The following is a 25,560-nucleotide window of genomic DNA, read 5'->3' on the forward strand; positions in this document are numbered from 1 at the left end:
AAAATAACCTAGATGTGACACCATTTCTATTTCTTTTTTCGTCCCCCACTATTTCGATCATTTGTTAAGCTTTTAACTAATCAACAAAAACAGACAAGGAGAAAAGGAAAAGACAGAAGAGATAGAGAACTGATCATCTTTCTTCCAAATTCATTGAAGCTGATGCACTTTGCTGACTGTAACCTAGACTATACAAGCCTTATGGACCTGATCTTTCACTGACAATATTAGTATACAACCATATTTCTGTGAGGTTATGGGGGACAAATTACTGGGATAACAACATCAATCAATTGAACAACTAACAACTACGCACTTTTGTTTGTCTTGAGGGAAAAGCTACCTCAGAGCATTCTTCTTACATTTACTGCTCTAACTTACATGTGCTACATCTACATCCTAAACTATCTGAAAAGTACTTGCTTGAGTGTCCACACCTCAGATTCAAACAACTAAACTCTATGAACAGTGTTAATTTGCAGTAATTTAAAAGTATTTGGTCCCTGTGTCAGGGTGCATAGAAAATCAAACTGACGTAAAATAGGGTGGCCTCATAGAGCAGAGACATTTGTCTAGGATACAGACATCAATAAACAGGCAAGTCTATACTCCATGAAGCGTAGTTTTATGAAGCAAGAAGAGCTATATGAGGGCACACTATATGGTACTGTGTTCTGTAGGCCACGCTGTATGATTTCTCGTTACTTGAGTAAAGTTCTTTAACGTAATTAAATTATTTTAGGACAACATGAAGGAGCCTTAAACCAATCTCTTCCCCATAAAAAAAGTCAAACCAAGGAGAGTTCAGCAGTACTAGTAGAAAGGACTGCACAGGAAATTAAAGAACCTTAGAAATCTTCTATTAAGCAATGGTAAGTAAAATGTATTCTCCAAAGCATACATCTAAACTGTGTATCAGCTATGAATGAGTCCTACATGCCTTATCACTTACTAATATTTAACCACCAACTCACATAAAGAAATATTTATGATTATGAAATGTATCTTAACTAATAAAAAGGGAAGTAATAAAGTTGAATGGTGGGGACCATTTACAGACAGTGAGATTCACTCATGTGTAGAAGAACATCAATGAATCCTGCAGGAGCACCCATGTCTTAGGGTACTTAAAACGAGAGGAGACAAAGCATTACTAATCGATTTAGGGAACAATTCTTCATTAGTAATAAGATGAACTGCAGGATAACTTGATAGACCTCTTCCATCTATGATTCAAACTACCCTAAAATAGACCCTGCAAATATCGAGTAGATGTAACATATCACCAGCTCTTGAAAGTCTATTTGTATACGCTATGCAGAATCTTAACCTCTCTTGTTTTACATTTTATTGGTTTGTATAAACAGCCTCCTTATTTTACAGTCTATGTACAAAGCCAAAACTGAAGCTTTTTTCAAATTCAGTCCAATAAATTCTTCTTCCCTTGTCAGATCATTTATTTTTATTTCAAATTCTCCACTAAACTTTGTTCTTACTTAGAAAATAGAAGCAAAGTTTATGACTAAGGTAAGTTTATAATCCGAGATAACAATACCCAATTTTCCAGTAGAGTACAGTATTAATGTTTTTATTAACGTTTCCAAGTGTTTGGCAACAGACCAGGGAGTAATTCTATCTAAATGATCATTTCTGGCATTCAGATAATTTTTCTCATTGTCTTTTGAGCAATGATTATAAGCAGAGTGCAAGATGGAAAGAAAGCCGTTTAGCTGTTAGAAATAGCTACCAACTCATATTTGCAAATCAAGGATTATATTTTTCATTCTGAACCATACCAGTGAGCCAGAGCATAACACAGTTTTTTTGAGTAGATTTATTAATCTGAAATGTGGATTTAATTGACTCTTAATCTATTTGTAAAGCACTTTACAAAGGCCCTTTCACCCAAGAATCTCAAATTATCAGTAGCACAGACTACAGCAATGCACACATGAGGTTAACATAATAAAGTAGGTTGACTTTATCAGAGGAAAGAAATATTGTTTTAGCACCGGTCATTGAAGCATGCACTCCTACATATTATGACATAATTGCAGTCATGCAGCTGGACAGCCTCTCTTATCATTACCCCTTGTGTACACTCGTAATAAATTTTCCTTTTCTCAGCCAAATCTTGCAGCACAGGGAAAGACTGTAGGTATTGATTGCTTACAGCTTGAGTGGAAAAAATAATTACCGTAGAGCAACAAAAATCTTACCAATTAGAATAAATTAGTTCTAAAAGGGTTTATGTTTTTGAAAGCTTGATCTGATTTTCTGTTATTCAGTTGTTTATTGTAGACAACCAAATAAATTCTAACCTTTCTTATTGAAGGTGGACTTCCAAACTTCTGAAGACCCCTTTTTTAACTAGAGGATTTTGAATCCATATATGCCTCCTTCCAGAGGGGAGGGGGAAAAAAAAAAAAAAAAAAAGCCTGCAAGTTACAGGCCATTGTGCAGAGTAAAGGGAAAAACTTATCAGCTGGTCTACCAATTTTTGCTTACTGTGTTGCAAGGGATGTAAGGATGGAGGGATGCTCCCATACATATGGGAAAGAGGAGAGGAGACAGACCTGCAACTACTTCTATCACTGGGGGCGCTTCCCTGGTAGAAGAGCTGTGGCTTATGTACATCAGGAGCTGAGAGTGGCCTCTTCTCCAGTGCTCTGCCATCATCAGATGGGCAGCAGACCCATGCTTGCTCCTCACAGAGGTTGTTGTTTCCCCAGATAATTGCTTACTTTATCTATGGATTAAGCCTACCTTTCTGTTTTCAATTACAGCCTTGTATTCTTCACATCAAGCAACTCTCAATATCCACTCTATCAGCATCTGTAATGGACTACATGGTATACTGATCTTCACTGACAGCGCCAGAAAAAAGTCAGTCTCTTGGTCATCCATTTTGGCAATTCAACCTTCTCATCCTTTTGTGGGCTACCAGAGAGATTCACAAATGCTGTGCTGAGATTTCCAAATGATCTGGAGTCAGTTCTGTTCAGCCTCGGTGTGTTGTGGCCACCAAGCTCATTTCCTAGAATCATCAGCATTGTCCTCCTCAACAGGCGCCCTTCTCAGTGCACTGTTCATAGCCTGAAAAATAAAAATTTTCTATCTTGGTCATAGCTTTTTCATGTATGGCCTCCTGGTAGCCCCATTTCCTTGAATTCATATCATCTTCTACTGTGACTATAAAGCTTCTAGCATTAGATGTGAATTGGATTATACTTTTTCAGCACAGTATTAAGATTCCATAGGGCTGTAAAATTTTTCCACTGCTAAACAATATTCTCTTTGTACCTATTTCCAGAATATGTTTTGTATTGGGCATTCAAGCTGGGGTAGTAGATTCCTCTGTTTTCATTTGCTCCGTCTTCTCCTCAGCTTGTGACATTTTTAGTTTCTAAGTTTATATACTGTAACAAAACCAAGATGTCAGAAATACATTTCAGCCTAGAATATGCAAAAATAGAAACATTTCCATTGTTTTGTTACTTTCTTCCAATGGAAGGAAGAAATATTTTCAAGAGAAAAAAAAGCAAAGCAAACCAAACAAACAATATTTGACATGAAATTTTACTTTTAGAGAATTAACAATAAAATCAAAAGAAGTGGTGAGTTGAAATTATTTCCCTCCAATAAGAAAAAAGTGATGTTCTGCTGGTTTCACCCAAGTTATGTATTTAGGAGACACGGGAAAGGAAACAAAATCGTAGTTCCCTCTTCTGTATTTGGGCACATCCCAGAGCACCCAAGTACACACATCCCTAGATTGTTACACAAAAATTGCATGGAAACAGGATAGCTTTTTAAATGATTTTTGAGAAGTCTGGGAACAGGGCAATGTCAGTTTAAAATTTTATTTACTGAAAGAAAATGAACTACGTACCCAGTTTAGATAAGTGCCCCATATATTAGGTTACACCAAAAAAAAATGTACCTAATTGGAAAAAAAAAAATCCTTTTTCCATTCCATCTCTTCTGTACTTCTCTTTCTCTTTGTTTATGTTTGAATAAACTGAGTCATCTTTAATTATATTTCATTCCTTTACATCTGGTGATATTATTAGCATACAGATGTGAATTGTTTCACTGTTCTATTGTTTTGTTCAATGTTTTATTGTGTTTTCCATCAGATACATGTAGGATGTTCAACATAATTTTCAAACATCCACTATTGCACAGAACCTTCTGGGCTGTTTTCTGAAAGACAGCTTGTTCAAAATACCTATTATGCATCTAGCAATCAGAACTTGGCTCCACAGAGGGACCTTTTAATTATACTTTCCAAAACGTCCTAGAACAAATTCTGCACCTCAGTTACATTCTTAAATGGGCAATAAGAGATTTTTTATTGTTATTTTTCCCCTTGAGGCTCTCATAGAAAGTGCTTCTTGTAATTACCAGCAGTGTCTTTCTTCAAGATTAAAGGGTATTATTAGCCATGACTATTTTATGTTAATCATTCAAACTTACAGAGGTCTGTTTTTTATTGCAAATATTTATTCCCTTCACTGTCTGCTAAGGTACAAAAAGACATCACACAACATCTGAGTTCACACAACAGAACCCGGAAATATGTTTTGATTATCCTTGTATTGATGGATTATTTATATTTTACTCTTTCATAGGCTTTATCTTTCAGAAGTCAATGTATTTTTTCCCCGAGATACCTGCAAGTAGGTGATTTTTTTTATGTTCTCCCTCAATATGTTTATGAACAGTTCTGAAAAGACTCTGCTTTGACCCTTCTTCCTTTTTTAAGAATAAGAGCCTAGTGCTGACAAACTTGATCCCTAGAAATTGGTTCAGTTTATACTGGAGGACATGTGCACATATGCATTTTTGTTTTGTTACCCACCAAAAATTCTAGAACAGTTTCTCTGGAGATTTTATGTTATAACCCTTTTTTGCCATCCTTATCATTTGATCACCTATCTCCTCCTCAGTCAGCAAGTACAACCTCAGACATGCAGGTTATCGATTTATATTCTATGTCGTATTCAGTGCATTGAGACATCATAGATCCTTCCTTTAACAAAAAGATTTTTGCATATGTTTTTGCTTGCCAGCCTATCCTGGCATTTCATTCATGAGAGACTGTATTCCTTCTGTACTCTTCATCAGTTTCTCCATTAGGGAACATGCGAGACTGTTTTTGTGACGGTTCCATAAGTAACAAAAACAGTAGTTGGGTCTCTAAGTGTCAATTTCTCTGAAACATTTCCTTGTATTTTGGGAAGGATGCTAATTATGGTCCATGGTGTTAATTTTTTTTCAGGCATAAGATGTTTAATATCACTCTATTACTTAAATATTTATCTGTTGTTCAGTCGATGTGGTCTTCCTGCCTAATTTACATTTTTGTGTGTGATTGCATGACAGTGATTAATTTTTGATGGTCCGCACTTGACCATTTAGTTGTTTTGTTATCATACACCATGTTTCTGACCTGAGATTATTATGCATCAGTACTGCTAAGAGGAAATTGAAAATTACTGCAAAATACAATTTCAATCAAGATAATCATTGCTCCTGTTGTATAGTTACAGACACATGGTTGAATAAATAACAGTCTGTCTTCTATCAGTATGTACACTGGCAGCCTTTGGGTCACCAGAAGCTAAGTTTCAGCAATGTCTTCCTCACTGAAAATTCTTGCTCTTAGTCATTGCATGTAGTGCTATTCATCACCTGAATCTGGGAAAACAGCTATTTGCCTTTGTCTTCCTGTAGTTTGTGTACTGTTGATCATATCCTGTGAATTTCTTTTTCTAGCTTCCAGATTCTTTTTTTCACCAGGAAAATTAGTAGTACCAATATATGACCTGGAAAGTAATGACTCAGTTTTGGAGAGCCAGTATGCACTGTCTGCTGGGTTCTTTAGTGATAAATCTGTGTACATGTTCTGTCATAAGAGTTATTATGAAGTGATTATTTCCACTGGGCCTTGCTAATCTTGAGAATTGTATCTGTTTCTTTCATAGCAGGGAGCAGCACACCTCCCACGTAAGTCTGTCATGAATAAAGAAATCTTTGTCATATCCAAGTTATGCAGGAATACTATTCAGCTCAGTACGTTTCTCTGCTTCTTAGTTTTGGGTAGAAACAAAGACAATCACAGTAACAGACATGTAGTGTCCCCGCAGTCTCTTTCCATTCAAGATCACACCGTCATGATCCACTTAGATGTGTGAAGCTCAGCTCTTGGGAAAAACTTTCAAATCCTGCCTTGTCATTCTTTTGTGTTTCCCATAGTAGAACAAAAAGCTAAGTGGCCTTATACCAAAATAATTCTTTATTACTTAATCTTTATCCCTCTGATCCATCCTGTAACATGATTCAAAGTCTTTCCAGTCTAAGAATTTTGCTGTCGGTGTCCCTAGACTCGTCTCACTGCTCCCTGGTTAAGGGCTTGTTCTGGCACAAGGGGCAACAGAAGGACCTGACTTGGCAAGAATGTCAATAGACAGGAGCTGGAGTAGTAGTCCACTTCTGACCACCAGTGTCTTGTACAATAACATGAACACCTTATCACTGCTCAAAAAAAACCCCATGCTTGATGTGCTTTAAGATGAAATTTGCATTTTTTCCAGACATAGCATATTGGTGGCTCATGGTCATACTGCGATCAACTAATACTCCCAGCCTTTCATCCTGCTTTGTTTCCAAATGATAAGCTCTCAGGTTCTAGTAGGAACTATTATTAGTCCCCAGGTGTATGACCCTGGCCTTTGTGCTATTGGGTTACTTTCTGTTTCCACTGTTTCCAGCCTCATTTATGTCAATGGGAATGCACTAAAAATAGTTCCACATAGAGACTAGGTTTGCTTTTGTATAATTCATTTTCATCAAACACAAAGAGATACTTAAGAAATTTGCTTTACTTTACATATCAAAATTAATTTGATAGCACATTTGTTGATTTCCTCTATGGATAACATAATTCCAAAATTTGCAAGGATCTTAGAGGCACTATAACTTGTCAAATTTTATATTGTTTCTTTACATAACTGTGTTTAAATCCTGCTGTATTTTCTAAAGGCATTACATATTTTCATTAGCTGTCATGGATGCATATACACAGCAAAGTGACTGCATTCACCTGCATTGTAGGGTGAACTGATTGTTAACAGGGCATTGGAACAGGCTGCCCAGGGAGGTTGTGGAGTCCCCTTCTCTGGAGATTTTCAAAACCCGCCTGGATGCAGTCCTGAGTAATGTGCTCTGGGCAATCCTGCTTTAGCAGGGGAGTTGGACTAGATGATCTCTAGAGGTCCCTTCCGACTCTGAAAATTCTGTGATTCTGTGATTTGATGTCTAATTTGGAAGGTACCAATGTTTATGAATTCTGACCATCATGCTTTAATGGTTGAAAATGCTGACTCAGAATACAAATCTGAATACAACTAGACATTTTTGTTTATATATGTGTTAAAATGACCATAAACTCCTTACTCAGTCTAAACCAAATGTGAAGGAGTAATGTTATCTGCAGCTTATGTTGCATTCAAACTAGGGAATAACAAAATACATTACAGTCAGCTCAGGGGAAAATCCTGAATTAAATTATTTTCTTTGGAACATTACTATGAGGGGGACAAAAACATTTCATTTAACCTTGATAAAGACATTGTAATTTGAAATATAAGAGGTCTCCAATGATGGTTTAATTTCACCACCTTTACAATTTGGAATCAATGTAGCGTGTGGTAAGGCTGTACTATTCAATGTGAATAACATTTAAGGAACTGGGCTGAGAGCAGAGATTTGCTTAAACATTCTGATTTGCTGGTCTTCATCTAGGCAGCAATATTTACTTAAAACTCAGTCTAGTCATAATTCTTTTTTTTTTTTTTTTCTGCTTCTTGACAATAAAGATGAATTTAGTTCTCCAGGATAAAAAATACCCTACAGTCTGTGCCCTGCTTCCTGTCCTCCCGGAAACCCAGTGCTTGCGTAACACTTATCTAAAAGGTTTTAAGCTACAAAAAAGCATTCACATCTAATGTTTTAATTTATACACTTTGTTTCCCTTGTTCTGTGCATCTGTTCACCCAAAAAGCAGGCAGAAAGCCATCTTCATTTGAAGCTTCTTTAGGACAATACAAAAAAGATTTTCCCATCCAAATGCATGCTGATACTAAATTCATTTTCAGTTTTTGTTACTGAATGAATAACAGAAATAAGGCATTCAGAGGAAAACAAAAGACAAAACACCGGAAAGGGATTTGCATTTCTCAGTTGACGCTTGCATTAATTATGTGTCTGACTAATTGTTTATCAAACAAATTAATTTTCCTTCAGGTGAGATAGCTCAGCATATTTAGGTTGAAGCCTGTGCTCTATTGCTTTTCCTGCTCTTGCCATTGTGGTCTAACATCTGGTTTCTGATGCAGCATCTAGAGACCTTCCTTGGCCTGAGACTACACAGTATAGTCTTCCTGTTGCTTCAACTGGAAATTAACAGTATGGCAGAGGCTGTCCCAGGTGGTTCCTGCTGTAGGATTGACCAAAATGTACACAGATGAGGTACTTGTAAATAGTGAGTATAAACTCTTCCTGTAGACTCTGGAATGATCACCTAAGTGTTTTGTAGGAAGTTTAAGACGATCAGTAGCAGGCATCATGCGTGTGTGTGAGCGGGTGGGTGGGTGGGACTGCTGGCCAGCTGAATATATGAATTCAGCAGAACAGAGGTTCAGAGTCTCATCCAACCCAAGTGCCCTTGGGCACATGGACAGTGACCACCGCCTTGTTCAGAAGATTCAATTCTGTGCATGACCATCACCTTTATGCAAAAGGTCCTGTTAAACTGGAGTGTCTGTGTAGTAAGGCTGGTACAGCTATCTGGTATCTCCTCACCAGTTTTGAGGACACTTGTCCTTGCTTCCTATGTACTACAGACTCAAATAGGTATAGCAAGAAATAGTTAATGCAGATCTTGAAATGAAACAGAGAAGACACAGGTTTTGTGGCCTGGATTTGGGCTGGACCACTTATAAGCTACTTTTGCCTAGATATCTTAGACTGATATATCTATATTAATCCGTTTGGGGATTTGGGGGTTGTCTATTTTTACTCTTCGTTTTGTTTTGTTTTGTTTTGTTTTAATCTGGACACAATTAAGGTGATTCAGCAAAGATCCTGGCACGTTTAGTACACATATACCATGGATAAATAATCAGCAAATGTCACATTCTGCAAATTTACCTAGGAACATATCTGAAATAACATTTCTATGTCTCAGTTTTATTCCTGACTTTGTCAAGTTGGGAACAACCTTTTTCTTTCTCTTTTTAAAATATTTGTTTCGTGGTTGTGGGAGATTTGTTCCAAAGAGACTAACAAAAATTTTAGGAAAGGACTCTGAGAAGTCACTTAGCCATTTTTTTCTGCTAGGACTAGTTTCAGAAATACTTCTTTGGGAAGTTAACTTAATTTACATGGTATTGAGGATGGTGTCAGCAGCTGTTAGGAGTGGTCCAGTGTAAATAAAGCTACATTGCAGATTGTGAAAGAATTGTGCCAGAGATTTAAAATGAAATACTTGATTTGATGCTGCCAACAATGATCCATAATAGCCCCCTATAAACTTAATTCTAAAACGAAATGTTTTGTTGGCTTTTACAGCAAGCATAAGTCAACGTTGTTATTATGTAGCTCCTTCACTTGCTGTAAGTTGGTAATAATTTGTAACTGCTTTTTAAGGGTGGTAGATGATTTGCTAGTATTATTCTTACAGTTAAAGTTACACATTTAATTTCGCTTAAGTTCCAAAGCCATAATAACTTCCTTTAAAAATAATAGTTTAACGCATTGTTTATTTACAACTAGAAAGGGTACAAACAGGGAAAAACCTACATCAGGGAGAAGAATATACATAGGACTTGCAGCCAGCTGAGCTTTGGAAAATCAGATCATTTTAATTTTTAGTGGCACTTCAAAGAGTCCTTAAACTTTGCCTGACCCATGATTTCACATGGTTTTAAAAGGGAAAAAAAAAAAAAAATAGGAGAGGCTGCTACTACACATGTACACTGTCTTGCTAATACAGTAGAGTAATCTTTTACTACTACATAATTTGGGAGATAGCTCTATGACTGCCAGCCAAAAGAGGAAGCAATTAGTGTGATAAGTAGAGAAACTGTGTCCTTTAAAGCATCTTCTTATGTACTGCCAAGACACTGTTTCTGGACAAGCCTTTAATAACTGCCTCATCTGTTGATTTAGTTTAATTAATGTTGTCAATGGAAAATACTGTAAATAAATATAAATATTTCCACTACAAGACATATTTTAGCAGATGTTTTGTTGTTATAGTAGCTTGCACCTCATTGTAAGCAACATTTCCAATTACATTGCTGCTTGTTAATAATGCCAATTTCTGAAAGCAAATCATACAAAGTACACTTCTCTCTACTGTGTTTTTCTTTCTCTGTTTCTTATATTAAATATTCTTTCTCTTTACTCTGTGTCAGCTCAGCATAATTTTAGAGTAGCTGTTATACATATGTAAGAAAAGAAAATCCATCTTTGTCCAATTGCTCCTCCTTAGGTTGGAACACCTAACAGTTAATTTCCTCACAGTGTGTTTTCAGCTTTCAGCCATATTCAGTAATGTGAAAAGTGCTGAGATATTCATCATATGTAATCAGTGAGTTCAGCTGTGGGAGACCTCGGCTGGTCCGAGGGATCAAAATACAAGTTTAACACTGACCCTGAACAGATACCCATGTATCCTTGAGGAGACAGAAGAATCCTGAGAAGATCCAAGCAAACAAGATAAGGGGTGGCAAACATCCTGGCTTTTCCCAGAGCATGAACAGTGCGTGATCAACAATTGTATTGGCTGAATGGTGTGTGATGTGAGAGTGGACTGGGCAAAAGTAGAATGTTAGAATATATGCACGGATAAGCAACCAGCTAAGAGGATATAAAAGAGCACTGCTTGTAAAATAAAGGGACGATTGCTGTAACTGGATATTGAGTGTTGTGTCCGTCTCTACAACGACATTCAGCTATATCCTTTTCTGTTGGAAATTGTATTTTTTTCGTTCTTCATTCCTAAGCAAAGAAATACCTCCAGTGGTTTTTTTTTGTTGTTGGTATATATTTGTGTATGTACTTGGCTGGTTATTTGCCTGTTTACAACAGAGTCTTCTCACCAGTAAACCCTTTACCAGATACCAGTTCAATTTGCTTAATTTTGCTGTGTTGTAAAAGGTGGTCAGCGCTCAACCTAAAAAGAAAACACAAACATGCTTTCCACTCAAGTTATAATTTAGGCTCCCAAATTTAAAATAAATAGAAAAGAGAAACTTCCAAAAGAAGGTAAGAACATAGAAATATATCTTCCCTATTATCTAGCAATACATATTTCCTAGACAATACGTGACTTCTTCTGTTCCTTCCAAAATAATTGGGAAATGTTATAATTAAAAATTAAATGTCTAATCTTAGAGGCAAGGCGCCTAACAAGTGGGCATTGCAGCACTTTACTACTAAGACTTTCTGACTAGGTGTGTCATCAGTTCTTATTAGGTGCCTTAGCAGAGCCTTTACAAAGACAGAGTAACACTTACCTGATGGGCCACTGTGATGTGAACCACACTTGAGAACAAGGTGCTTAAATCCTGTGGGCACATCTGCACTAAACTCTACTGCAGAATGCAAAGATTTCTGTGCTAGAGCAAAACCCAAGGTGTTTATGTCATTAACCATGCTCAAGTGGAGCATTGCTTTTTTGGAACTCCAGCTGTACTTTGGTTTGGTAGCTACATTATACTATCAAAACAAAACAGTCCATTCAGGTGGAAAACCACTTCTGCCTGAGTCTTCTTTTTATGTAATTCATTCTCAGGTTACAGAATTGCCGCTCAGACACTGTCACGACCCACTAATGGTCAGACTGCGTAAGAATAAGTATCATGAAGTCTTGTCTATTACTATATCAATACAAATCAGTGGCTAATTTATCAGAAAAGGTACTGTTTCTGAAACACATCTTAAAATGCTAATACTTACGTTAACAGACTACTTAGGAAGGAATAAGGAAATGCAATGCTGTGCAACAGGGACAACAGTCCACTGAGAACTTTGATCTTTAAATACCATGCTGATGCTGGGCGACGCTCTTAGTCATATGGTTTACTTTTGGGTAGTCCTGTGAAGAAAAAGAAGCCAATGTTGTGTTTATAGATGTGCTTTGTGGGTATCTTCTATAGGTCCATTTAAAACTATGGAGAATTTTATCTGCTACAGTCTTATGTAAGAAATCATGTTATTTGATGACTACATAGATTTAGTTCTCGTACCATAGTGGGAGGGGGAAGAAATAAAAAGAAAGATCAGAGGAGTAGTTTAGATATAATACATTAGACCTACTCTTGAAGCTGGACTCTATCTCAATGGTGGAATTTGTATAGGGCCTTATTTGCCCATATAAAACCATACAAAAATTCCTCAGATACCGATATGACCTTAAAGAAAAATAATTCAGGATGATATAAGGAATCCTCGCCAGCCCCACAACAACCTGGCCCCAAGATGGTCCCAGAAGCAGTCCTATGGCCAACAGTGCAGCCAACTCATCAGCCAGTTTCTAAATAAGCCAAGGAATGAGAACTGCTGCTTGAAAAATATAAAAGGCTTACAGGAATTTATGAACTGGAAAGCCTATTTCTTATAATAAGTAAGAGTGCATCCCTGCTTAAACCTTGATCTCTCACAGGTGCTTGTGCTATATGTCAGGTGTTGAAAGACTGAATAACTTTCTGCTTGTAGGAAAAGGTACTGCAATGAAATGGCAGTCAACTGGGATGTGAGCAGTGAAGATACTGATAACAGTTGAGGAAAATTTTATAAAAGCCTTTGTAAAGCCAACACCAACAGAAAACTTACCCAAAGAGACACTGAAGATTAATGAATGAATACTGTATAATTTTTGGAAAGATGTTTCAATAGCAGAAGTAAAGCAATAACAAATCTAAAATTACAGAAACAAGGAACCTCTGTAAGAATAATAGAGTCACGGCCAACTAGTGACTACAGACATGGCTGGAGAGAAAAAAACAGGAGGTTCTTTTTTTTCTTCTGTAAAAGAAGTAATTAAAATCTGCACAGTCTTTCCCCCATTGTCCCTAAAGTTAGAAAGTTATCACATAAGGGGAAAAAAAAAAAATAAATAAATAAATGCCTAGAAAGGTCATCAGTAAGGAAAAAAAATATCACCAAACCAATTATGTGTTAATTGTCAAAGAATAAAAAATTTCATTGGATTTGTACATGCAGGTAACATATCAGACTTGAGAATGAAGAGTCCATGAGCACCTTTGGAGAACTATCAACATCATACAATGTTCAACAGAGATTCTAAACAGTTGGTATCCAGCACCTATGGACATACCTTTAAAGCTGTGTGTTTGTGTCACTCAAGAGAATAAAACGATCACTCCATTTTTTATCTTACTAGTAGCGGTTTTTGTTTGCTTTTTGTTTTTAAAAGAAGTCACTATATTTAAATAGGACATTGATTAGCAGAGTAACATTTTTTCCTTTGGAAATAAAATAATGAATGGAATATTTGGGAATGTTTAATAGTGGATCAAGGCTCGTGGTGTCAACTAGGACCTGCAGAGTAATGAGTGTGTTCTTGCTAAGATCATGATTTTTGTTCTATTGTAAAATTATGTTATTTTTACCCAGATAGCATAAGGAAAAATCCTCAAATTGTGAGGTTAGTTGTTACTTGAGGGAGTATAAATAAATATCATTACTAAACAGCAGATGTAGATTACATTATTTAGATCTTGATTAGCGATTTTTTAATACAAATTTGTAAAATAAAACTTCATAGATTGTGGCTTTATTAGTAAACCACATGAAGCATTCTGTGAACTCCTTTTAATATAAAAAAACCCAAAAATGTAAAAAAAAAAACCAACCCCAAACAAACAAAAAGACCGTCTCATTCAAGCACATATAGGTTTTCACATCGGGAAAAGCAGACAAAACACAGTGACATCTATGGAGTGAGGAATCACATGTCAGACTCTCATGGTTATATCAAAATGAACATAGCAGCTACCCTGTTTATCACTCACCTCTATAAAGCTGCTACAAATACTGAATGAATTCCTTAGCAAATGAGATCTGCTTGGGTGTTCCTTTTATTCTTTTCATCATTTATCCCAGATTGTTGTATGTCAGCAGCCAACAGAAAAGTGAATGGTGAGCTTGCCAATTATTCTTCTGTGCAGAAAAAGTGTTCTTATCTGAGCATAGGAAATGTTATATCAGTAAAGGGTGATGAGGTTGAGGTACACAATGGGGCTTTTTCTTAACTCACCAAACACAAAGACAAGATATATTCTACTGACTGCCAGTTGATTCCTCTGTGGTTTTTCCTGTGAAACAAAGAATATCTATAACAGTAATTGCCACAGTTGTTTTCGATTGTAATGCTGAAGATCCAAGAATGGTGGCAAAATTTTATTCTTGGAAGAATTTGACAGAATAGTAGGGATAGAAGCACAGTCTCTATGTGTTAAAATGTAACTGCACCCATCACTGGGAACATTAGTTTCTCTTCTCCTTCAAGAATTCTCTAGTTCATTTTTTTCTGGGTGAGCCTACTCTGCACTTTAGGAGACCCAGTGGGATACCATGCAGATTTTGCAAAGTTACAGACTTCATTAAGAAGCTCTACTTAGAACTTGGTTAATACCATTTTAACATAGTTTCCCTTCCCTTCCCTTCCCTTCCCTTCCCTTCCCTTCCCTTCCCTTCCCTTCCCTTCCCTTCCCTTCCCTAGCTTATTAAACAGAAAAGTAAGAAATCAGACATCCTACAGAACTTGTGGTTTAATGAGCTTACTTAAAATACTTTTCTGAATCTGTCCATTTCATCCCCATTTGGCCCGTATTTGTCCATTTTTGACCAGATAGAATAAACACTGGGAACTGGATTTAAATTACTAATTACCATTGACATTAATCGTGGTTGTATAGAAACTCTATTTTACATTAGTCTATATTTCTAAAACTATATTATCATTTAAATATTTAAACAAGAATTACTTCAGAATTACAACGAACAAAATATTCATTTGTAAAATGAAATAGAATTGAATTGTTATTTTAAACTCTGATCATATATTTTTATATATATATATATGCTGATAAACCCCTTTCACCATCAATAATTTCCCTATATAATTAGGGACCATACATAGCCCTAATAAAAGTATCAGTGCTTATAAAAATGTCAGCAATTCATTGTAAACTGGCCACGTAACTGAGCATAACATTAATAATTAATAGTTTGCAAAGGTCTGTACAAATCAAATATCTTGTCTCTCACCACAACATGACTAAGAACAAAAGTAGCAAAAATATGCTCTGCACTTAACTTATTTAAAATATGTAATCTTGGCCAGAGTTTCCACATAGGAAGGAACCTGTTTTGTAAACCCATGACTGTTTTCAGTCTCATTGGAGTCAGAAGTTTTGTACAGTATCAAGCGCATAAAATGCTAAGTATTAATCTGACAGAAAAAGAATTAGAGTAATTAGAGTAATTGCCTTCGTCAATACTTGTACTCACAATAGCCAAAGTGTTGGACACGTAGCGTGTAAAGATAATTTTCTTACTAACAGTCCTGTAATCGTGCTTTTTTTTATGATGCAACCCAAGTTAATTTCATGACTCTGAAATATATTACACAGGTTAGCTGCTTTGTTTTTGAAGAGTATCTGCTACTCTCACACAGGCTTTCATTGTCTGTGCAGCTGAGTGCAATGACATTTACTGTAGGCAAAGCTTGAGACAGATGTTACTTAACAGATTCCATATTAACATCTGAGTAGACACTATTGTCTATATATTACACGCTTGACCACTGTTTCCAATTTCTTGTGATAAGGGTGGTATTGCTTTGTAAGGTGATTTTTCTTTTTTTTTTTTTAGGAATAACTCCTAACATTAATCCAGTGTTTTAGTATCCTTTTCTATCAAATCCAAGATAACAGACAAGATTTTCTTTTAAAATTACTTTTGCTAGACTACAGGCTACAATTTCAACATCACCACAGCCGTGCTTCAGAGAATTAATTTTTTTATTTAATACTGACCATTAACTGGAACAGTTTAAAATAATGAAAAGAAGGTAAACTAGGCAATCAAATTCAAGCACCAATAATGCTACATAAAGTCATGGTTGTTTACCACTATGTCCTCTGCAGAAACATTTGGAGGGCTGGGGAAAAAACAGGATTTAAACAAACAGAAGAATAGAGATTTCTTAAACTTTCAGTGAATGTGGAAGAACATTATTAAGTTTTTAAAGCAAAAATAGCATTGTAATATTTACATCCTCCCAACAGATGGAAGTACAGAGTAATGAGCAGGAGAGTACAGCTGAGATGATTGTATGAGAGATATTTGTCCTGTATTACACAGTAAGTGAAAGAATCTCTTTGATTACAAGTGACAGGGAAAACATGACTGAATTAATTCTAGGGACAAAAAGTTACATTTCTTCAGTTCCTCTAAAGTCCTGATAAAATCAGTCTTTCTGCAGCTCAGATTTTCCTCCTGTAAAGCTACATAATGTAGAGGTACAGCAAAGCTGTCCAGGATACATTCATTTCTCTTTGAGCCACGTCCTGGAAGAGTTTAATTACTGAGAGTTACACATGGATCAAAATAGCACAATTAGGCTTTAACAATGGCAAAATCTTTAAAGGGCTGTTTTCGTTTAAATTGTCATTGGTGTCTAACAAGATGAGTGAAGACTATCCCTCACAGAATAATTATGACAAACTTCAAGTTTGTTGACCTAGCCATGTTTCTGCAGTTTTTAGGGCATCAAAGTATTCATCTTCCATACTTTTATTTAGTAGAACGAATGTAAATTATCCAACTCCACCTCTCTTAAAAACGTAGCTGACAGGAATGGATTTTTTTTAAAACAGTCCTTACTTATAGGGTTTCAGCTTAAAATGTAACTGTTCAAACAGCTTATGTTGACATAAGATCTAAACAGTTATCTATGGTTTATGAATTTAGTCTGCAAAAAAATCTTGTCTACTGCTTATGCAACTATATGCTGCCATTAAGATTTACCTGAAAGCTCCTAACAAAATTTAAGAAATCAGTATTAACCATAAAGTTTGAAAACCTGTTAATACAACACAGGTTGGGACTGATAGGGAGATATTTCAAAGAGTTGGAAATTTCACCATAATGGCAGAAAAATGAAAAAAGGGCCTTATTGTCCACAGAAAGATACAAACTTACAACCACACAGCACTCACCTTGTAAATGAGATTAAAAAATTTTCCGTGCTTACATACTTAGATATCACAAGAGAAATGGATTTTGGCAACGATTTGGGGGATTTTTGATTTTGATTTTTTTCTATTTTTTAAAGTTATGGTGATTATAAAAACATCAAGAAAAAAGACAGAGAGAAAGAAATTGTTCTAATGTGGAAGGAGGACATATCAATTAAAAAAGGTAACCAAACAAAAAAAAATAAAAATCTACATACCAGAGAAAACAGGAAAGATTAAAAACTTGAAGAGACTTTACAATGAACAACAGCGTCCTGGTTTCAGCTGGAATAAAGATAATTTTCTTTCTAGTGGTTGCTGTGTTTCAGATTTGGTAGGAAAGGAGTGTCAATAATGCATATTGTTTTAGTTGTTGCTAGGTGATGTTTATGCTAGTCAAGGACTTTTTTTCAGCTTCCCATAGATGCTGAGAAGGAGCATAGACAGAACAATGGAATGGCCAACAGAATAATCCATACCATAGACATCACGCTCAGTGTAACCATGGGGGTTGGCCAGGGGGGAGGAATCCACGATCTCTGCGTGGGGCAGGCTGGGCAACCAATTCACCAGGCGGTGAGAATGACTTGTGTCTTGTATATTCTTTATTTTATCATTATTATTTTATTAGTGGTGGTGGTGGTGGTATTGTTATTATTGTTGTTGTTATTACTGATATTTTCCTTTGCTGTTATTAAACTGCCTTTGTCTCAACCCACAATCTTTTTGTCCCTTCCCCCTGCTTTCCTCTCTCTTCTCCCTACCCTTCTGGGGGAGGAACGGGGAGTGAGTGAAAGGCTGTGTGGTCCTAGTTGCTAGCTGGCGTTAAACCACAACAGAGAGTAATTTTGTGCTATTGTTTAAAACTAAACTATTTCTTTTGTAAGGAATTGAGGAGAGATTTGTGGGATGTTATCTATCCATTAAATTTTGAATAATAAATCATGGACATTAATACCCTCTTCTTTTCTGAGCAATGCATCTGTGGTGGGTTGACCTTGGCTGGCTGCAAGACCTCAGCCTCTGTCCAGTATTTTACCCTTCCTTAAATCTGTTTTCCTAGAGATGTCACCACCGTGTCCGAGGGGCTCAGCTCTGCCCTGCAGGGGGTCAGTTGGAGCTGACTGGAACTGTCTGTGTCTGGCATGGGGCAGCCCCGGCTGCTGCTCACAGAGGCCCCTGCAGCCCCCCCATTGCCAGCACCTGGGCACCTGCACCCAGGACTGCATCAAGGCAGGATATTTTTAGCTCAGGCAAGCCATTTTGCTGATGTAAGCAACTGCCTCAGTGCAGGTCCGGGTGGTATGGCTTGTTTGGACATGGCTTCCCTGCTCTCCACTAGTGAACATAGCCAGGCCCAGAACCTGGCCACAGCTGAGTGCTGTACATCAACTACGTGAGTTCATAAAGCTACTATTTCCCACCTTTTATTATGAAATGGACATCCTTTCTGTTCAATTACTGCACGGGTCTGGTTCCCTTATCTTATGTGATTATTGGAGGGATTTTAATGTGAACTCAGCACAGATTTACTGCTGTATCTCAAACATATCTGAGTTTTTTCATTTCTTTTTAGTGAAACAAAGTGTTTATTATAGTAACTCATGCTTTATATCTTTTAAAGAAATTCACTCTTCTGAACTGCACCACTGTTGAGACTTTGGTGGCTTGAGATATCTTCTGCTAGTAATTTTTTCCCTGAAAAGGAAATATTTGTGTTCCCTAATCCCAGGACCTTTAATTAGCTCTTTAATTCACTTTTAGCTATAAATAATCATGAATAGGGTTTGTTTCTTAAAATCACACTTTTGGACATGTCTGCACTGCACAATGTAGTGTTATGTTAAATATTTCCTGGTGAACTGGTATATTTACTTGGGGAAGTCAAGGATATGGGTACAACTGTGGGTCACAGTAAAACTGTATTAGCATGGTATTTAGTGGTAAGGCTAATTAGCTCCACTTCAAGGCAGCAATAATTAGCTGATTCTCAGCAATCTGCTGAGCTAGATTGTTCACTTACAGTTCTTCCAGTTCCTGGGCAGCTTCAGTTGGATCCAGCTCAAGTGCCTTTTGTCCAGCAACGTACATACACCCTGAGGACAAATGAACGGAGTCCCATGGCCTCCAGAGCTGCTTCATAATCAGCCTCTTCCACTGTCAAGCAACCAGCTATTTCAACATATGGCAACTAATCAGACAAGTATAGATTTATAAACCTGCCTTCAGGCAGGATCCCTTTCCTAAACAGGGGCTGCTCTGCACTGCCAATTTTCAAAATATCTTGTTGGATTCATGTAAAAATCAACAAAAGTAAAATAAATTTCACTTAAACACGAAGGACAATGCAATTCTCATTAGCGAAGAGAACCATTTTATATACATTATCTACTTAGTCATATTAAGCAAATATGTTGATATTCACCTACATGAGGGCCTTTTATGTGATCAAATAAAGATCAAGCTGTTTACGTGTTCTTGGGTGGTATTTTGCTGTGACTTTTTTATTTACAGTAAGTTGCTCCTGGTATTGTGACATGCTGCTCACTAAGGTCTGTTACCTGAAAATAAAAAAAAAATAATAATAAAACATTGTTTACAACAAACAGTCTGTGCCACAGAGTTATTTGTGATCAAAGCTATTTTACTAAGCCTGGGAAGATTCCCTTAGTCTGTATATTTCAGTCAGATTAATAATGATATAGACTTTTTACATCACCTTTTGTACAGGAGATATTCAGTTGGATACAACTAATGGCACTGAACTCCAGAAATAGAAATACCAATTTTGTAAAGTGCTTCCTGTATTTTATTAATAAGCTGATAGATTGAGCTTGATATCTGGCACTAAAAATATTTTCAGTACTTTCTGACTTCAGGTCAAAAGTCCAATGAAAATATGTCCAGCCCTAAACACCAAGTAAGTATGTCTAATATAAGAACAGATATGTTAATTACACTGAGTATTCACTTTTGGCTGAATCTGTCGATGCAATTAAATCATTGGTCTGAAAATCTAGGTGTTCATTGCATTGCACTACTACATTTGGAGATTATTTTCTCTGCATAAAACAATTAAATTTTTCAAAGTAAAAGATGACATTAGGGTTAAAACAAAGACTTCAGTTAATATTGGACACTTAGTAGATCATGCTATGTCAGAAAGGTTAGAAAAGATGAATGAATTTTGATAAGGTCACCATGTTAACAAAATAATGTCACTAAAGCTTTAAATGAAGTTTCTTTTAAAGATAGTATAAAAAAATAAGTCGATAAAATAGAATTAAATGAAACTTGCAGGCTTCACATATTCATGTCTTACTATGAGAGACTATTTTGTTAAAATGCTTCCAGCATGTTCTGTGCCTTTAAATTTTTTTTGAAAAACATTAATTCAATAATTAGAAACAGTACATGAATGATATATTGAAAATAAATAATAAAAAGGACATGTTTACTTAAAGTTTAAATTAAAGTAGTTGCACAATTCTTCCAGTTAAAGGACATTCTTCATACCAATATTTGTGAGAGATACAGGCTGTTACATAAACGGCTGAAGACAGAAAGGAGTTCCAGTTGTTAGTCACCCTAGTGACTAACTAGTGAAATTTCAATGTTAGAATTCTATGTAGAAAATCTGATTCAGAAAAGTCAAATAATACGGTGTGTTTTACTTTAAGAGCTCTTCAGGAAACATAATTTAATTTGGTTTATAATTTAATGTTGGTTAATAAAGGATCTTGAACTATCAGTAAAATGTAGTATTTATATAAATTCCTAGGCTTTGATGTGGACATTTTTAATGTCAACAAACTATAATTATTTTGGCTGGAATGACCAAATGCAACCCAAGAACAAATGTATGCTCCGATTCTGTGATCTTTACTAGTACAGACTTAAATTTTCAAAAATAACCTCCAAAGACTTTTAAAAATCACTAGAGAGAAAAAGACATATAAAATCTTATGTATTATGGATATCTTTTGAGAAAGAATAGCTATTTTTACCCATGGATACACTTCTCATTTTCTCACAATTTTCTTGATGTTGCAGTCTCATTGATTCAGAGTGGGGTTGCTTGCAAATGCTCTAGTGAAAACACTCTTAGGCAAATGCACTAGGTTTGGGGCCTAAATGTTTTGTTTGAATAACCTAGGAGATTTGTTTGTTTGGAGGGTTGTTTGCTTTTGGCCACGTGTAGGGGGAAGAAGCTTTCACGACATTCAAAGAATGATAAGCATGCTTGGGTTTTCAGCAGATCTTCTCAAAGACCAGAAGCCAGCTGTGCATCTGCCTCTCTCTACACTGAAAAACATATTCTCCTCACTAAAAAACATATTCTCCTCACTGAAAACACATTCTTGACAGTTTTATTGCTGCTAAAGCAGCAAGGAAGAGGTATTATTTCAATGAAGAACTGCAGGAGTCAAGGTTGCCAGAAGCTCCAAGTTCTGGTCCAGCCTAATCCTGGGGGGGAGGGGAAGCCAAATCTGAAAACACAGAAATTTAAAACTTTCAAAAAACATTTTCTGTGGTTCAACTGCTACTAAAAGCAATATTCTGATATTTATTTCACATAGTTATTTTGCAGTTTATGGAGTAAGAGGAAAGAAACCTGTTCCAAAGTCTGTCATCATCAATAGTGGGACTTCCACTGACATCACTAAATTTTGTAGTAGTCTCCCAAACTATTCCCATGAATAGAAAATGAATACTTCCTTGAAACAGGATTATTTGTACTTTCAAATGAAAAGAAATTCAGTTTTTATTAAAAAATAACTGTTCATTGGTTTAGTACATGTTCTACGAGCTTATATACTATATATGTTTTATACTATAAAAATAGGATCACTGATAGACAAGTGCAATGGAATTAGATGTAAAAAAAAAATGTTTTTTTTCCTAATGTGCACAGTGTCTTGTTCTAGTTTTCTGCTGTAAGGACTATATATACATTTACTCTCTCTCAGTCTAAACTGATTCACACTTCGACACTGGAAAGCAGACCAGTGATGGGAGTTGATGTAGATGTTATGGCTGTCACCACACTAGAGGTCCATGGATCATCAGTCTACTCTAAAAATGCTTTTAATTCATTCATATAGGAAGGTGGCAAGGAGAATTGGCCGCAATTTCTCACACACAAAGGAAGTGCAAAATATCATTATACATACAACAGATGTCTAAAGAAAAGCAGCCAGTTGCACATAGATGAGGCTAGAAATCTTCATACTTTCTTTTCCTTTTTTTTTTTTTTTAAATAAAGATAAGAACAAAGTAACGTGTCAGATTCTTTCCTAAGATATTATCTGGCTTAGTATATTGCAAGTACTGTGAGGCAAGATGCCCAAAAGTTTAATTATCAGTTCTTTTTCTTTATAACCATGTGGTTTTTTTCCACAAAATCAACAATTCTGCTAAAATGTTTTCTAATAATTTTAATTCAGTACTTGTTCATGCTGTGCCCAGAGTTCAGGGACTCATGGTATCCCTGCAACTAGCACTCAAGCAAAAATCGTCTCTCATACTAATTTCCTCTGTACATGTCACTTCCCGCTGTCCTTTTTCTTTTTGGTTTGAGAAACCCATAACATATTATCTTTGGCAATTGTTCAGGAACCATAAGCAAAGCATCTATTCCAAGCCTGTCCCTTGGTATTCGAAATTTACATGTTATTCCCGATCTTTCCATTACTGCTTAGAACACTTTCCAAAATAAAAGTAATGTATAAATCATCAAAATCAAAGATGGGCCAAAAACACCATCATTTTTTTTTTTTCCCAAGTTTTAATGTTGAAATTTCTAAAGATAACAGCTTTAAATGGGTCCTCAGAGCTCAGAGTGTCTCCAGATATAGTCAGGACTAGGAGTCTTACATTAAGTACAGAACTTATCTAGGGTAGAGGACCCCCAACTTTGTATGCATAAAAGTTTGCTTGGATGTAAACCCTGCGGAAGATACTACACTCTTTGATAGCTTTCTTTAAATTAGAAGTTAGAAAGAAGATAAAACGCAGGAGACTGATGGTGGGGAGCGGATATTCAGACCAGATGACCTTTAGAGGTCCCTTTTAAAGTTAAGTGTTCTGTAATTTATGATCTATATATATAGGATTCATCAGTGGATGTTTCTAAGTGCTGTTTTTAAGCCTACTAATTTTGTGCAACAGGAGTGGGTCACAAAGATAAGCAGAGATATGTACAACAGCATCTTTCTTATTATGTCAAGTGACAAATCCTGGAGAGTCCCTCCCATCCTTAGCAGCAGCTCATAATATTTTTCAAATTCTCTAATTAAAAATTAATTTTTGAAAAGTTGTCAGCTGGATCCAATTCTTTATGAACTTCTACCTACCTCCTACTGATCACACTATTATACATTTGGGCTTTATGCCCATCAAAAAAGCGTAAGTTAAACATCCACATTTTAAAAGAGCCCTTTGTTACAGTAGAAAAAAGTGGGTATGATTAAACTATGTGAAGGTCTTATTGAGCAAAATAAAAGAGAATAGGTTTCCACTGTCCAATGTTAAATTGCTCATGTACATTTTTATCTGTAGTAATCAAGTTTGTGTTCATATTACTAATTTATGCCATTTTTTGCAATTTCATAGTTCAATGTCTATGCATCTAACCACAACCTGTTGTTAACTAAAATCTCAGTGAAAGAACTTATGCAGGCAAGTTTTCCTCAGGTCTAAGACAAACTCATAAGTTATACTGGCTCAGCTAAATGTGGTAATTGTCCAAGTTTTCTTATTTGATTGAATCTGTCGAGTGAGTTGTGTGTTCCTACTTTCGACTGACGCAGCAGGATTGCTTTCCTTTGAAACTTAGGGTCATGATCCTATGCATAAACTGGAATGGCTGATGTTTGCACATCGTGCTTCAGCTGGTATGATATGGGTTTTACATTTAAGGTCCTGGTTCTACTACTCTGAGGAGTCACCCCTTTGCCCCTTACACTAGCCACAATGATATCCTTGGGAGTCACAGCAGAAAAGGCACAAAAATGTGTGAGGGTTTTTCAAAGGTCTTGTGACACCCTTGATTTTATTGCATAGGTACAATTATTGGCAATATGTCACATCAACAAAACACATGAAAACAAAGTGTTGGCAATAAACAAGAACAGTTTGGGATGTTCAGTCTATTTCTATCATTTTCTCTTAGTTCAATATCTGCAGATCTGCTTCAAGAGGGGTATAATGCAGGAACCAAGGGTAAGCCCTGCACAGGATGTACCTTCACTAACAGAACATGCTCCCACAGGGTCTGAGCACTGCAGGCAGAGCTGGGTGCTGGGGATAGGGTTCACTGACAGCCCCAGAAAAGGTGAGGGGATGAATCAAGTCTGTTATCCTTCCAGGGTCCATCCAGGGCACCCAGTTAGCAGAAGTGGGAGACAGGGTTGTAGCAGATGCAATGGAGGTCCAAGATCCACCCCAGAGGCGGGGCTGGAGGCAGGTACACCTCTGACAGCTCATGGGAGGTTTGGTTGTTCAGGCTTGAGCTGAATTGGGGGTCCAGGGCCCGTAAGCAGGGGTAGGAGTGCTCAGAGAAATTAAGGCCTATTTATACACTCAAGGCCCTGACAAATACCTGCCCCTATTTCTCGTGGCTAGAAAAGTTTTCTCTCCTACAAGTCTGTATTCTCTTCTATTTACTTAACCAGACAGTATAAATGAGTATTCCTGGCTTCTCTTAGAGTTTACATTTAAACACACAGGAAAATGTTTTACACCCAAGCTATGGCTGCAAGCATTACTGCAGAGTCCCCAGATAATTGTTTGGGCCAGTTCCCTTCTTAATTATGCTGGTAGCATACTGAAAGCCTCTCTTTCTCCTTCTGTTCGTTTGTGCTGTTTCAGCAATAGCTGCTCATCAGACTGACGAAGCTTCCTGCATCCTGTTTACCTTTGACTCAGTCTAAGATGAAAAAAAGTAGTGTTTTACAGAAAGAAAAAAAGGATTTAGAAAAAAAAACCCCTCAAGTATTTTCTGTACGCACTGTAGATTGTAAAATATTTTATTCTTATAGTAATAGTAAGACCTGAAGACCTCATTTTAATGGAAAACTCACTTGTACATGCTTTTTGGTTGTTAGTTCAACTAAGAGCTATCTAATCATTACATTAAATGTCAGTGTGTCACCTACTGACTTATACAGTAGTATTCTAAATTTGCTCTGAATACTTCAAAGGCTTAACTAATTAGCTT

This window comes from Charadrius vociferus, unplaced genomic scaffold (assembly GCF_000708025.1).
Source record: "Charadrius vociferus isolate BGI_N301 unplaced genomic scaffold, ASM70802v2 scaffold72, whole genome shotgun sequence".
NCBI classification, from domain to species: Eukaryota; Metazoa; Chordata; class Aves; order Charadriiformes; family Charadriidae; genus Charadrius; species Charadrius vociferus.